The sequence below is a fragment of the Symphalangus syndactylus genome, chromosome 24 (genome assembly GCF_028878055.3).
Source record: "Symphalangus syndactylus isolate Jambi chromosome 24, NHGRI_mSymSyn1-v2.1_pri, whole genome shotgun sequence".
Classification (NCBI taxonomy): Eukaryota; Metazoa; Chordata; class Mammalia; order Primates; family Hylobatidae; genus Symphalangus; species Symphalangus syndactylus.
The window spans coordinates 40802792-40816091 of record NC_072446.2 but is presented as its reverse complement, the minus strand read 5'-3'; the positions used below and the strand labels follow the sequence as shown (position 1 = coordinate 40816091).

The window sequence follows — 13300 nt, the reverse complement described above, 5'->3', positions numbered from 1 at the left end:
GGAATAATTTATTGTGTTTTATTCCAATTATAAAAGTAGTGCATGCTAATTACAATTTGAGAAATACAGAAAAGCATAAATAAAAACATAGAAATCACTGCCATCAAGAGATATCTCCATAACATTTGGAAAGCTTTTTCTTTTCTTTTTTTTTTTTTTCTTTTTTTTTTTATTAATTTTTTGTGCATACAAAAACAATAAACATTTTCTAAAAATACATACAAACAAAAAGATGCGTATCAAACATATTAGGAAGGTTGCACATGGGAAGTCGGGGAATAGAAATGGGGGTGGGAGTTAAAATAAATGAGAGAGGGACTTTATATGGATCAGTGATAATAATTCAATCCTCTATTTGACAAAGAAGAGGGAGAAGGAAGAGGAAGAAAAAGAAAGTGGGATAAAGGATCAGAAAGGGAGGAAAATAGAAAAAATTAGAGTATGACTCCAGAGTAGACCTGTTTTGTTGTCATTGAGTTGGTTGGTTGGTTTGTCTGTTGTATTCTTCATGGTTCGCCAAGTTGGCCAGACTGGTCTCGAACTCCTAGCCCGAAGTGATCAACCCGCCTCGCCCCCCAGAGTGCCAGGACCACAGGCGTCAGCCACCACGTCCAGCCCCCACATTGCTTCTGGCCTCCGTGGTAGACCTCCCAGACGGAGCGGCCAGGCAGAGGAGCTCCTCACTTCTACCCAGACACAGGGCGGCCGGGCAGAGGGGCTCCTCACTTCCCAGACGGGGCGGCCAGGTAGAGACGCTCCTCACTTCTTCCCAGACGATAGGTGGCCGGGCAGAGGCGCTCCTCACTTCCCAGACGATGGGCGGCCGGGCAGAGGCGCTCCTCACCTCCCAGACGATGGGTGGCCGGGCAGAGGCGCTCCTCACCTCCCAGACGGGGCAGCCGGGCAGAGGCGCTCCTCACTTCTTCCCGGACGGGGCGGCCGGGCAGAGGCGCTCCTCACTTCTTCCCGACGGGGCGGCCGGGCAGAGGCGCTCCTCACTTCTTCCCGGACAGGGCGGCCGGGCAGAGGCGCTCCACACTTCCCAGACGGTGGGTGGCCGGGCAGAGGCGCTCCTCACTTCCCAGACGGTGGGTGGCCGGGCAGAGGCGCTCCTCACTTCCCAGACGGTGGGTGGCCGGGCAGAGGCGCTCCTCACTTCCCAGACGGGGCGGCCGGGCAGAGGCGCTCCTCACTTCCCAGACGGTGGGTGGCCGGGCAGAGGCGCTCCTCACTTCTTCCCGGATGGGGCGGCCGGGCAGAGGCACTCCTCACTTCTTCCCGGATGGGGCGCCCGGGCAGAGGCGCTCCTCATTTCTTCCCGGATGGGGCGGCCGGGCAGAGGCGCTCCTCACTTCTTCCCGACGGGGCGGCCGGGCAGAGGCGCTCCTCACTTCTTCCCGGACAGGGCGGCCGGGCAGAGGCGCTCCACACTTCCCAGACGGTGGGTGGCCGGGCAGAGGCGCTCCTCACTTCCCAGACGGTGGGTGGCCGGGCAGAGGCGCTCCTCACTTCCCAGACGGTGGGTGGCCGGGCAGAGGCGCTCCTCACTTCCCAGACGGGGCGGCCGGGCAGAGGCGCTCCTCACTTCCCAGACGGTGGGTGGCCGGGCAGAGGCGCTCCTCACTTCTTCCCGGATGGGGCGGCCGGGCAGAGGCACTCCTCACTTCTTCCCGGATGGGGCGCCCGGGCAGAGGCGCTCCTCATTTCTTCCCGGACGGGGTGGCCGGGCAGAGGCGCTCCTCACCTCCCAGACGGGGCGGCCGGGCAGAGGCGCTCCTCACTTCTTCCCGGACGGGGCGGCCGGGCAGAGGCGCTCCTCACTTCTTCCCGGACGGGGCGGCCGGGCAGAGGCGCTCCTCACTTCTTCCCGGACGGGGCGCCCGGGCAGAGGCGCTCCTCATTTCTTCCCGGACGGGGCGGCCGGGCAGAGGCGCTCCTCACTTCCCAGACGGGGCGGCCGGGCAGAGGCGCTCCTCACTTCTTCCCGGATGGGGTGGCCGGGCAGAGGCGCTCCTCACTTCCCAGACGATGGGTGGCCGGGCAGAGGCGCTCCTCACTTCTTCCCGGATGGGGCGGCCGGGCAGAGGCGCTCCTCACTTCTTCCCGGATGGGGCGCCCGGGCAGAGGCGCTCCTCATTTCTTCCTGGACGGGGTGGCCGGGCAGAGGCGCTCCTCACTTCCCAGACGGGGCGGCCGGGCAGAGGCGCTCCTCACTTCTTCCCGGACGGGGCGGCCGGGCAGAGGCGCTCCTCACCTCTTCCCGGATGGGGCGCCCGGGCAGAGGCGCTCCTCACTTCTTCCCAGATGGGGCGGCCGGGCAGAGGCGCTCCTCACTTCCCAGACGGGGCGGCCGGGCAGAGGCGCTCCTCACTTCCCAGACAGGGTGGCCGGGCAGAGGCGCTCCTCACCTCCCAGACGATGGGTGGCCGGGCAGAGGCGCTCCTCACCTCCCAGACGATGGGTGGCCGGGCAGAGGCGCTCCTCACTTCCCAGACGGTGGGTGGCCGGGCAGAGGCGCTCCTCACTTCCCAGACGGTGGGTGGCCGGGCAGAGGTACTCTGGCTTCTTTAACGTAATGTTTCAGATTCATCTATGTTGTAGCATGTATCAGTACTTCATTCCTTCTATTAAAGAATACTCCTTCACTGTATGAATATACCATATTTTATTTATCCATTCATCAGTTGGTGGAAATTTGGGTTGTTTCTTATAGTCTATTTTTTTTTTTTTTTGAGACGGAGTTTCCCTCTTGTTGCCCAGGCTGGAGTACAATGGCATAATCTCGGTTCACCACAAGCTCCACCTCCCGGGTTCAAGCAATTCTCTTGCCTGCCGAGTAGCTGGGATTATAGGCATGCGCCACCATGCCCGTCTAATTTTCTATTTTTAATAGAGACAGGGTTTCTCCATGTTGGTCAGGCTGGTCTCGAACTCCTGACCTCAGGTGATCTGCCTGCTTTGGCCTCCCAAAATGCTGGTATTACAGGCGTGAGCCACTGCATCTTGCCTTATATAATCTATTGTTTTTAATTAGTGTGCTAAGGTCTTTGTAATCCTTTCCCTAACATGAATCCCACATCAGCCATGAAGGAAGAGACCAAGAAACACTCAGAACTCCCTTTACTTGTGTAAGGAAGTTTAGACTTCTCTGGAGGTTCTATATGAAGAGTCTGTTGGAATGAACTGGTAATAGACAGATTAATAGAAAAGGCATACTAATTTGTCAATGTGAACATGTGCAGGAGAGCCACACAAACTATGAGACTCAAGGGCTGGATGGTTGAAGTTTAAATACTGTCTTCACAGCAGAGAGGGAAGTGGGGGTGTAGGCAATTTTAGAGGAAGAGTAAATTATATTTGGTGGTAATTAATAAGCCTGAAGAACAGACAATAGCCTGGGAAAAAGTTCCTCTGGGCTCTGGGCAGGTGGCAACAAGTTATGGGAAAGTGAGGGGCAGAACTGCGTTGCAAACAAAGGTTGTCTTATTATGCAGATAAAGTCTCCCAGGTTGAAAAAAAACAAGTTTAGGCCGGGCGCGATGGCTCATGCCTGTAATCCCAGCACTTTGGGAGGCCAAGGCAGGCAGATCACCTGAGGTCAGGAGTTCAAGACCAGCCTGGCCAACATGGTGAAACCCTGTCTCTACTAAAAATACAAAAATTAGCCAGTGTGGTGGTGCATGCTTGTAATCCCAGCTACTCAGGAGGCTGAGGCAGGCGAATTGCTTGAACCCGGGAGGTGGAGGTTGCAGTGAGTCAAGATTGCACCACTATACTCCAGCTTGGTGGACAGAGCGAGACTCTGCCTTTAAGAAAAAAAAAGGCCGGGTGCAGTGGCTCATGCCTGTAATCCCAACACTTTGAGAGGCCGAGGCAGGTGGATCACGAGGTCAGGAGATTGAGACCATCCTGGCTAACACAGTGAAACCCCGTCCCTACTAAAAATACAAAAAATTAGCCGGGCGTGGTGGCGGGTGCGTGTAGTCCCAGCTACTCAGGAGGCTGAGACAGGAGAATGGCATGAACCCGGGAGGCAGAGCTTGCAGTGAGCCGAGATTGCGCCACTGCACTCCAGCCTGGGTGACAGAGCGAGACTCCGTCTCAAAAAAAAAAAAAAAAGTTGTTTGGGAACAGTCTCTGGAAGAATAGGCAATAGCCTGTCTGGATGTGGTGGTTACTTTTAATCTCCTCTCTGGTGACTAATCTTCCCTGGTTGTTTGATAAGATTCCTAGGAAGAGAGTTTAAGACAATTGCATTTAATACAATTGGAAGAACTTCCCTCAGTCATATAAGGGAAAGAACTTCAGCAACTGCTCCCTCCTGCTCTTTGGAAGGGAATGATGGGGACAGGGAGCAGAAGGTCAGAGGGAGACCTTGTTTCTGAGGCTTATTTCTGAGGCCTTTCAATCTCCTTTGTTCAAAGCACCCAGCATGCTAAAGCACCATATTTTGGAGCATCATTTTCTGAGCCCCAACACTTGGTTGGATGGAAGACTGAAAGAAGAAGAAGAAAAAAAACAGTGCCACAGTGCTGACTTTTCTGGGGAACCTTTTTTTTTTGTTTGTTTTCCGAGACAGGGTATGACTCTGTTGCCCAGGCTAGAGTGCAGCAGTGTAATCATAGCTCGCTGCAGCCTCGACCTCCCGGGTCCAAGCGATCCTGGGAATCCTTTTGACAGCTGTCATCAATGATTTATACCTGCAACCTTCTCCAGAGGAGTGTCTTTGGGTGATCGAAGTCACTTCGCTTGGAGGTGTCTGGAAGTTAAGTCATCACTCGGAGCCAATGAAGTAGGAAGCCTCCATTAAGCTGGAAGGCAGGTCCAGATTTCTGGCCTAGTGACCACTAGTTAGATGGTGGAGGGACTAAGAGACATAGAGTGGAGGACCAGATTTGTTAGGGGCAGCAGTAGAGGCTGGTTCTTTCTTTCTATCTCATTATTTATTATTTTTCGAGACAGGGTCTCATTCTCTCACCCAAGCTAGAGTGAGGTGGCATCATCACAGCACACTGCAGCCTCAACCTCCTGGGCTCAAGCAATCCTCTCGTCTCAGCATCCAGAGTAGGTAGGACTACAGGCATGTGCCACCACATCCAGTTAATCTCTCGCTTTTTCAAGACAGAGTTTGAAGAGCTTAAATAACTTTCTACCTCAGTGGCTCCTCCTTCTATCTCTTTTGCAGTTTTACTGTTACAAAAAAAAAAAAAAATAGTCTGGGTGCGGTGGCTTACGCCTGTAATCCCAGCATTTTGGGAGGCCGAGGCAGGCAGATCACCTGAGGTTGGGAGTTCGAGACCAGCCTGACCAACATGGAGAAACTCTGTCTCTACTAAAAATAGAAAATTAGCCAGGCGTGGTGGCACATGCCTGTAATCCCAGCTACTCGGGAGGCTGAGGCAGGAGAATCGCTTGAACCTGGGAGGCGGAGGTTGCAGTGAGCCGAGATGGCACCACTGCACACCAGCCTGGGTGACAGAGCGAGACTCCGTCTCAAAAATAAATAAAATAAAATAATAAAATAGAGTGGTGCTGTGTATTATTTGGGTGATTTGAATTTATTTATTTTTATTATTATTTTTTGAGATGGAGTTTTGCTCTTGTTGCCCAGGCTGGAGTGCAATGGCGCAATCTCAGCTTACTGCAACCTCTGACTCCCGGATTCAAGCAATTCTCCTGCCTCAGCCTCCTGAGTAGCTGGAATTACAGGCGCCCGCCACCACCTGGCTAATTTTTTTTATTTTTAGTAGAGACGGGGTTTCGTCATGTTGACCAGGCTGGTCTCGAACTCCTGACCTCAGGTGATCCACCCACCTCAGCCTCCTAAAGTGCTGGGATTACAAGCGTGAGCCACCGCAGCCGGCTAACATTCTTTTTTTTTTTTTTTTTTTTTTTAAATTAAAGACTCAAATTATCCTTTCTCTGTATAAATCCAGTTTAACTTCTCCCCTCTGAATTTCCCATTCTTGTTAGTTTGTTATGAATTTTTCCATAACTTTCTCTCTCTATATACATCCACGTAGGAGAGGCAGTCCAGGGCAATGGTTAGGGGATTGGTCTCTGGAGTAGGCCTTCCTGGGCTCAAATCCTGATTTTGTCACACAAAAGCTGTATGATCTCAGAGAAATTGTCTAATCTTTCTAAGCCTCAATTTCTACAATCTATAAAATGGGTGTGGTAACATTAACTATCTCATTGGGTTATTGTTAGGATATATGAGTTAATATGTGTAAAATACTTCTAATAGTGGTTGGCATGTGGAAAGTACTAATGGTTACTTATACACACCCATGGGAAAAGTGGAACATTATTTTGAGTATTTTAAAAACATAATGATGTCATAATGAATTTATGTCAATCAGCAATTCATTTTTTTGAGACGGAGTTTCACTCTTATTGCCCAGGCTGGAGTGCAGTGGCACGATCTCGGCTCACTGCAACCTCCACCTCCCGGGTTGAAGTGATTCTCCTGCCTCAGCCTCCTGAGTGGTGAGATTACAGGCACCCACCACCACGCCTGGCTAATTTTGTATTTTTAGTAGAGACGGAGTTTCACCATGTTGGCCAGGCTGGTTCCAAACTCTTGACCTCAGGTGATCCACCTGCCTTGGCCTCCCAAAGTGCTGGGATTACACGCGTGAGCCACCGTGCCCAGCCATGCAATCCATTTTGTTAACTCAAAAATGTATCTCAAAGATCCCCTCCTGTCAGTCCAGATCCATGGAACATTTTTAAACTGCTGCTTAGTGTTCCATTCTGTAGGCAGTTGATTGAAATATTCCCCTATTTGTGAAAATTTAGGTGGTTTCCAATTTCTCACAACTATATTGCAATGAACTACTAATTGATTTCCCTATTTCCACTCTTGTCCCCTTCCCTCGGTGATAACTGAAATTGTGAACAGAGTGGACCAGATGTGTCTGTCCTTCCTTCCAGCTCTGAAATTCTACTTTGGTGATTCAGACCACATAGTCTCCCATTCACAGAGAACGAGAACTTGAAGCTCAGCCTAACATGAGCAGATAAAATGACAGGAGAGGAAACTCTTGGACCAGGCTTACCTCCTGTTCATATGGAAGGAATTGGGAAGCTCTTGCACACATCTTGGCCTCCTGGCATTGCCTCATTCATTCATTTATTCATTCAGTCAGTTACCTTCTGCCTAGTAGTCCCCAGACAACGACAGCTCTGATGCCTCTTCCTTCCTAATATAAGGCAAACTACCTTCACCCCCACCTTGACCCGAGCCTGTCTACTCCATTGTTGACAGGCACATGCCTGGTTGTTGGGTGATGTGGGTGCTGAAAGTGGGACAGTCACAGCCCAGGCAGACCTCAGCCCTCCCTTTGCCCCACTATCTATCCAGCTCCTGCCTTTCTCCTTGTATTGCCATCCACACTTCAGGGCCTCGTGAGCAAATGGTTTTGTATTTGTCACCTGCTAATACACTAGATCACTTACTTATTTATCTCATCTGGCATCTGTCTTCTCCCCTAGAATAACAGTTCTGCGAGGACAGGAATTTTGTCTGTCTTTTTACTGCGGTATCCCCACACTTAGTATGGTGACTTGGCACATAGCAGGTGCTCAATAAATGCTGCAGCAACTGGGCCTTTGTGTGACTGGATGAGTGTTATCTCTTGGAATGAAACCTAGAAATGGAAGTCCTACATCACAGGGCATACTTGTTTGACATTTTAATAGTTGTCAATAGGCCGAGCGCAGTGGCTCACACCTGTAATCTCTGCATTTAGGGAGGGCAGATCTCTGCATTAGGTGGGCAGATCACCTGTGGTCAGGAGTTCCAAACCAGGCTGGCCAACATGGTGAAACCCCGTCTCTACTAAAAACTAAAAAATTAGCTGGGCGTCATCGTGGGTGCCTGTAATCCTAGCTACTTGGGAGGCTGATGCAGGAGAATCACTTCCTAGGAGGGGGAGGTTCAGTGAGCTGAGATCACGCCATTGCACTCCAGCCTGGGTGAAAGAGCGAAACTTTGTCTCAAAAAAAAAAAAAAAATTAAAAAATTAGCCGGGCATGGTGTCAGGTGTTTGTAATCCCAGCTACTCAGGGAGGCTGAGGCACAAGAATTGTTTCAACCCAGGAGGCAGAAGTTGCAGTGAGCTGAGATTGTGCCACTACACTCCAGCCTGAGCGACAGAGTGAGACTCTGTCTCAAAAAAAAAAAGTTGTCAATAGTTGTCCACACCCGTCTATACTCCTACCTGCTGAGTTACCTTACAAATTTCTGATACTATCAAACTTTTAATTTTGGTTTATCTGATGGGTGAAAAATGGAACTTTCTTGTTTAAATTTCCCTTATTATAGTGAGGCTGAGCACCTTCATGTGTTTGATGGCCAGTTTTGTTTCTTCTTCTTTTTAGTGGGGGGTTGGGGGACAGGATCTTGCTCTGTCTCCCAGGCTGTAGTGTAGTGGCCTGATATCAGCTCACTGCAACCTCCGCCTTCCAGGTTCAGACGATCTTCCCACCTCAGCCTCTGGAGTAGCTGGGACTACAGGTGAGTACCACCATGCCCAGCTAATTTTTGTTTTTGTTTGTTTTTTTTTGAGACAGAGTCTCACTCTGTCACCCAAGCTGGAGTGCAATGGCATGGTCTCAGCTCACTGCAACCTCTGCCTCCGAGGTTCAAGCGATTCTCCTGCCTCAGCCTCCTGAGTAGCTGGGACTACAGGTGCGTGCCACCATACCTGGCTAATTTTTGTATTTTTTGTAGAGACAGGGTTTCATGATGTTGGCCAGGCTGGTCTCGAACTCCTGACCTCGTGATCCACCCGCCTCAGCCTCCCAAAGTGCTGGGATTACAGGCGCGAGCTACCGTGCCAGGCCTATTAAGTTTTGTATTTTTTGTAGAGAAGGTTTTGCCATGTTGCCCAGGCTGGTCTCGAACTCCTGACCTCAAGTGATCTGCCCGCGCCCCCCACCCCCGGCCTCCTGAAGTGCTAGGATTACAGGCGTGAGCCACTGCGCCTGGCCTACTAAATTCTGATATACATGAATTCTGGATTTTGTTTTTGCTTTTAGAGACAGGATCCAGCTCTGTTGCCCAGGCTGGAGAATCATGGCTTGCTGCAGCCTTGACCTCCCAAGCTCAAGTGATCCTCATACCTCAGCTTCTTGAGTAGCTGGGACTACAGGTACGCACCACCTCACCTGGCTAATTTAAAAAGTTTTTTGTATCTTGCCATGTTGTCCAGGCTGATTTCAAACTCCTGGCTCAAGCAGTCTTCCCGCCTCTGCTTTCCAAAGTGCTAAGATTACAGGCATGAGCCACCATAACTGGCTGAGTGTGTTTCTGGACTCTTAAACTCTTCTACTGATTTCTCCCACTTTTAACTTCTAAGACAATACCATTCTTAAAAATACCTCTATTTATTTATTTATTTTTGAGATGGAATTTCACTCTTGTTGCCCAGGCTGGAGTGCAATGACGCGATCCTGGCTCACCACAACCTCCACCTCCTGGGTTCAAGCGATTCTCCTGCCTCAGACTCCTGAACAGGTGGGATTACAGGCGCCTGCCACCATGCCTGGTTAATTTTCTATTTTTAGTAGAGACGGGGTTTCTCCATGTTGGTCAGGCTGGTCTGGAACTCCCGACCTCAGGTGATCTGGCTGCCTTGGCCTCCCAAAGTGCTGGGATTATAGGCGTGAGTCACTGCGCCCAGCAAAAATTTTTTTTTTTTTTTTTTTGAGGCAAAATCTTGCTCAGTCAGGCCGGGCACGGTGGCTCACGCTTGTAATCCCAGCACTTTGGGAGGCCGAGGCGGGCGGATCACGAGGTCAGGAGATCGAGACCACGGTGAAACCCCGTCTCTACTAAAAAAATACAAAAAAATTAGCCGGGCGTGGTGGCGGGCGCCTGTAGTCCCAGCTGCTCGGAGAGGCTGAGGCGGGAGAATGGCGTGAACCCGGGAGGCGGGGCTTGCAGTGAGCCGAGATTGCGCCACTGCACTCCAGCCTGGGCGACAGAGCAAGACTCCGTCTCAAAAAAAAAAAAAAAAAAAAAAAAAAAAATTCTTGCTCAGTCTCCCAGGCTGGAGTGCAGTGGCGTGATCTTGGCTCACTGCAAGCTCCGCCTCCCGGATTCATGCCATTCTCCTGACTCAGCCTCCCAAGTAGCTGGGACTACAGGCACCTGCCACCACGCCCGGCTAAGTTTTTTTGTATTTTTAGTAGGGACGGGGTTTCACCGTGTTAGCCAGGATGGTCTCAATCTCCTGACCTCGTGATCCACCTGCTTCGGCCTCCAAAAGTGCTGGGGTTACAGGCATGAGCCACCGCGCCAGGCCCAAAATACCTTTTTGGACAAGGTGCCATGGCTCATGCCTGCAATCCCAGCACTGTGGGAGGCTGAGGTGGGAAGATCACTTGAGTCTGGGAGGTTGGGGTTGGAGTGAGCCGTGATCCTGCCACTGCACTCCAGCCTGGGTGACAGCAAGACCCTATCTCAAAACAACAAAACCACCACAACAACCACCACTCCCCCATCCCTTTTTTTTTTTGAGATAGGGTCTTGCTCTGTCGCCCAGGCTGGAGTTCAATGGCGCGATCTCGGCTCACTGCAACCTCTCCCTCCTGGCTGTAAGTGATTCTCCTGCCTCAGCCTTCCAAGTAGCACCAGGCAACCACCCCATTTTAATTGTGGAAAATTTCAAACTCATACAAGAGTATATGTATGTATTTATGTATCATGAACCATCACCAGGTTCAACAATTATCAATTTGTAGCTAATCTTGTTTCATCTAAATCCCCACCTACTTATCTTCACTGCCTACTCCCAATTATTTGGAAGCAGGTGGCAGAGTAATTTTATCCCTACCGTATCTATATGTATCTCTACAACACAAGGACTCTTAAAAAAGAAAACAAAAGGTGTGGTGGCTCACGCCTGTAGTCCCAGCACTTGGGAGGGTGAGGCAGGGGGATCACCCGAGGTCAGGAGTTCGAGACTAGTCTGGCCAACATGGTGAAACTCCGTCTCTATCAAAAAATATAAAAATTAGCTGGGTGTCGTGGCACATTTTTAATCCCAGCTACTTGGGAGGCTGAGGCAGGAGAAACCGGGAGGCAGAGGTTGTAGTGAGCTGAGATCACACCATTATACTCCAGCCTGGGCTACAAGAACGAAACTCCATCTCAAAAAACAAAACAAAACAAAACAACAACAACAAAAAGAAAACAAAACCAAACTCTGGCAGTTTATGTTTGGAAGAAACTAAATTGTTTGTCCTGTGGTTTTCCTGTCTGGATTTTGCTGATTGTACCCCCATGGGTGTGAATTAACTGAACCATACTTTAAAAATTACTATAATTTCATGTTAATATGTACAAAATCTGGTATGTCAATTCCCCCAATCTTTTTCAAAATTCAAGATGCCAATACTTGTGCTTTTGCTCTTCCACAGGAACTTTAGAATTAACTTGGCAAATTCCAGAACAGAACCCACTGGGACTTTCATTGGAATTGCCTTGACCTTTTTTTTTGTTTTGAGACAGAGTCTCACTCTGTCGCCCAGGCTGCAGTGCAGTGGTTCAATCTTGGCTCACTGCAACCTCTGCCTCCTGGGTTCAAGTGATTCTCCTGCCTCAGCCTCCCAAGTAGCTGTGATTACAGGCACGCGCCAGCACGCCTGGCTAATTTTTGTATTTTTAGTAGAGATGGGGGGGTTTCAACATTTTGGCCAGGCTGGTCTCGAACTCATCGCCTCAAGTGTTCTGCCTGTCTCGGCCTGCCGAAGTGCTGGGATTACATGCGTGAGCTACCGCACCCAGCCTAGGCTTAATTTTTTAATCTTTAGCTTTTGCTGGTATTATGAAGGGGTTGTTTTGCTGTTCTTGTTGCTGCTATTTTCTAATTGATTAAAAAAATTAAGATGGTGGGGGTGGTCTCGTTATGATGTCTACGCTGTTCTGGAACTCTTGGTCTCAAGGGATCCTTCTGCTTTAGCCTCGAGTAGCCGGGATTATAGGTGAGCGCCACGAAGGCCGGCCTCTAATTAATTATCGGTGGTGTATAAAAAGAACAGACCTTCTTCCTTCGAATCCCATCTTCTCCATCTATTATGTGATTTTGGACATGTTTGTTCAACTTCTCCGAGCCTTTGTTTTCTTTTTATATGGGGATCATAAAGCCGGATGCAGTTGGGAATAAAACCGGATAAAGCTCCCAACGAACCGCGGGTTTCATAAGATCAGGGCAGGGACTGGGTAAAGGGTTTCAAAGACTCATGCACTATTGGGAGGGACGCTACGGGCGAGTCTATGTTGCATGCAGGCGACTCCACGTTAAGACGAAGTGAACTCCTCTGAACCTTCAAGGGATAATGCACCATAACGAGAATAATTTTTAAAAATAGAGTTTTCTTCCCTGAAAACTTGGGGAGGTCCAGGATACGCACCATTCTGTGATCTAAGTTGACTCTCCACCTCTTCAGTTGGTACCACCTTTCCCAAATAGTTTGGAGCAGAGCACTCCAGTCTTTGTAATAATGCACTCCTAAGGGCTGTTCCAGTGGACTCACGCAGGCGCAGGAGACTACGCTTCCCAGGAACTCCGGGACGCGGTGTTCGCTGGTACCTCCTTCTGACTTCCGGTATTGCTGCGCTCTGTAGGGCCAATCGAGAGCCGGAATTGCTTTCCCGGCGCTCTGATTGGTGCATTTGACTAGTCTGCCTGGGTTCAAAATTTCAACGATACTGAATGAGTCCCGCGGCGGGTTGGCTCGCGCTTCGTTGTCAGATCTGCGGCGAGGCTAGGTGAGCCGTGGAAAGAAAAGAGGGAGCAGCTGGGGCGCGGGTCTCCCTCCTCCCGGAGTTTGGAACGGCTGAAGTTCACCTTACTGCTCCTAGCGCCGTTCGCGCCGCTAGGCCTGGCTTCTGAGGCGGTTGCGGTGCTCGGTCGCCGCTTAGGCGGGGCAGGGTGCGAGCAGGGGCTTCGGGCCACGCTTCTCTTGGCGACAGGATTTTGCTGTGAAGTCCGTCCGGGAAACGAGGGGGAAAAGGAGTTGCGGGAGGCTGTCGGCTAATAACGGTAACGATTATTATTGTTATTACCATGCTAACAGGTTATAAACATTGACTGAACTAAGCACCCTGCATGCCCGTTCTCATTTAATTTCCTCGCCAAGCCAATGTAGTTGGTGCTATTCTTGGTCCCTCTTGACAGAAACTGAGGAAGGAGGAAGGAGGAGGAAACTGAGGCCCAGAATCTAGATACATTTCGAGAAATGGGTGATACAGTAGCCATGCCCTCAGGAAGTGTGGCGTTTGATGGAG

General features: G+C 50.3%; 1 protein-coding gene across 8 annotated transcripts in view; it reads left to right on the top strand.

Annotated features, from left to right (window-relative positions):
* The first annotated feature begins 12249 nt into the window (after positions 1-12249).
* TPX2 (TPX2 microtubule nucleation factor) overlaps positions 12250-13300 on the top strand; it is a 64084-nt gene continuing 63033 nt past the window's right edge. For 3 of the 8 annotated variants that reach the window (XM_055266298.2, XM_063633720.1, XM_063633722.1), the window contains exon 1: positions 12682-13055. The gene's annotated coding sequence lies outside the window, so the exon portion shown is untranslated. Of the gene's footprint in view, positions 13056-13300 lie in introns of all 8 variants that reach the window. The other 5 variants (XM_055266297.2, XM_063633725.1, XM_063633723.1 and 2 more) reach the window with 5 other exon arrangements.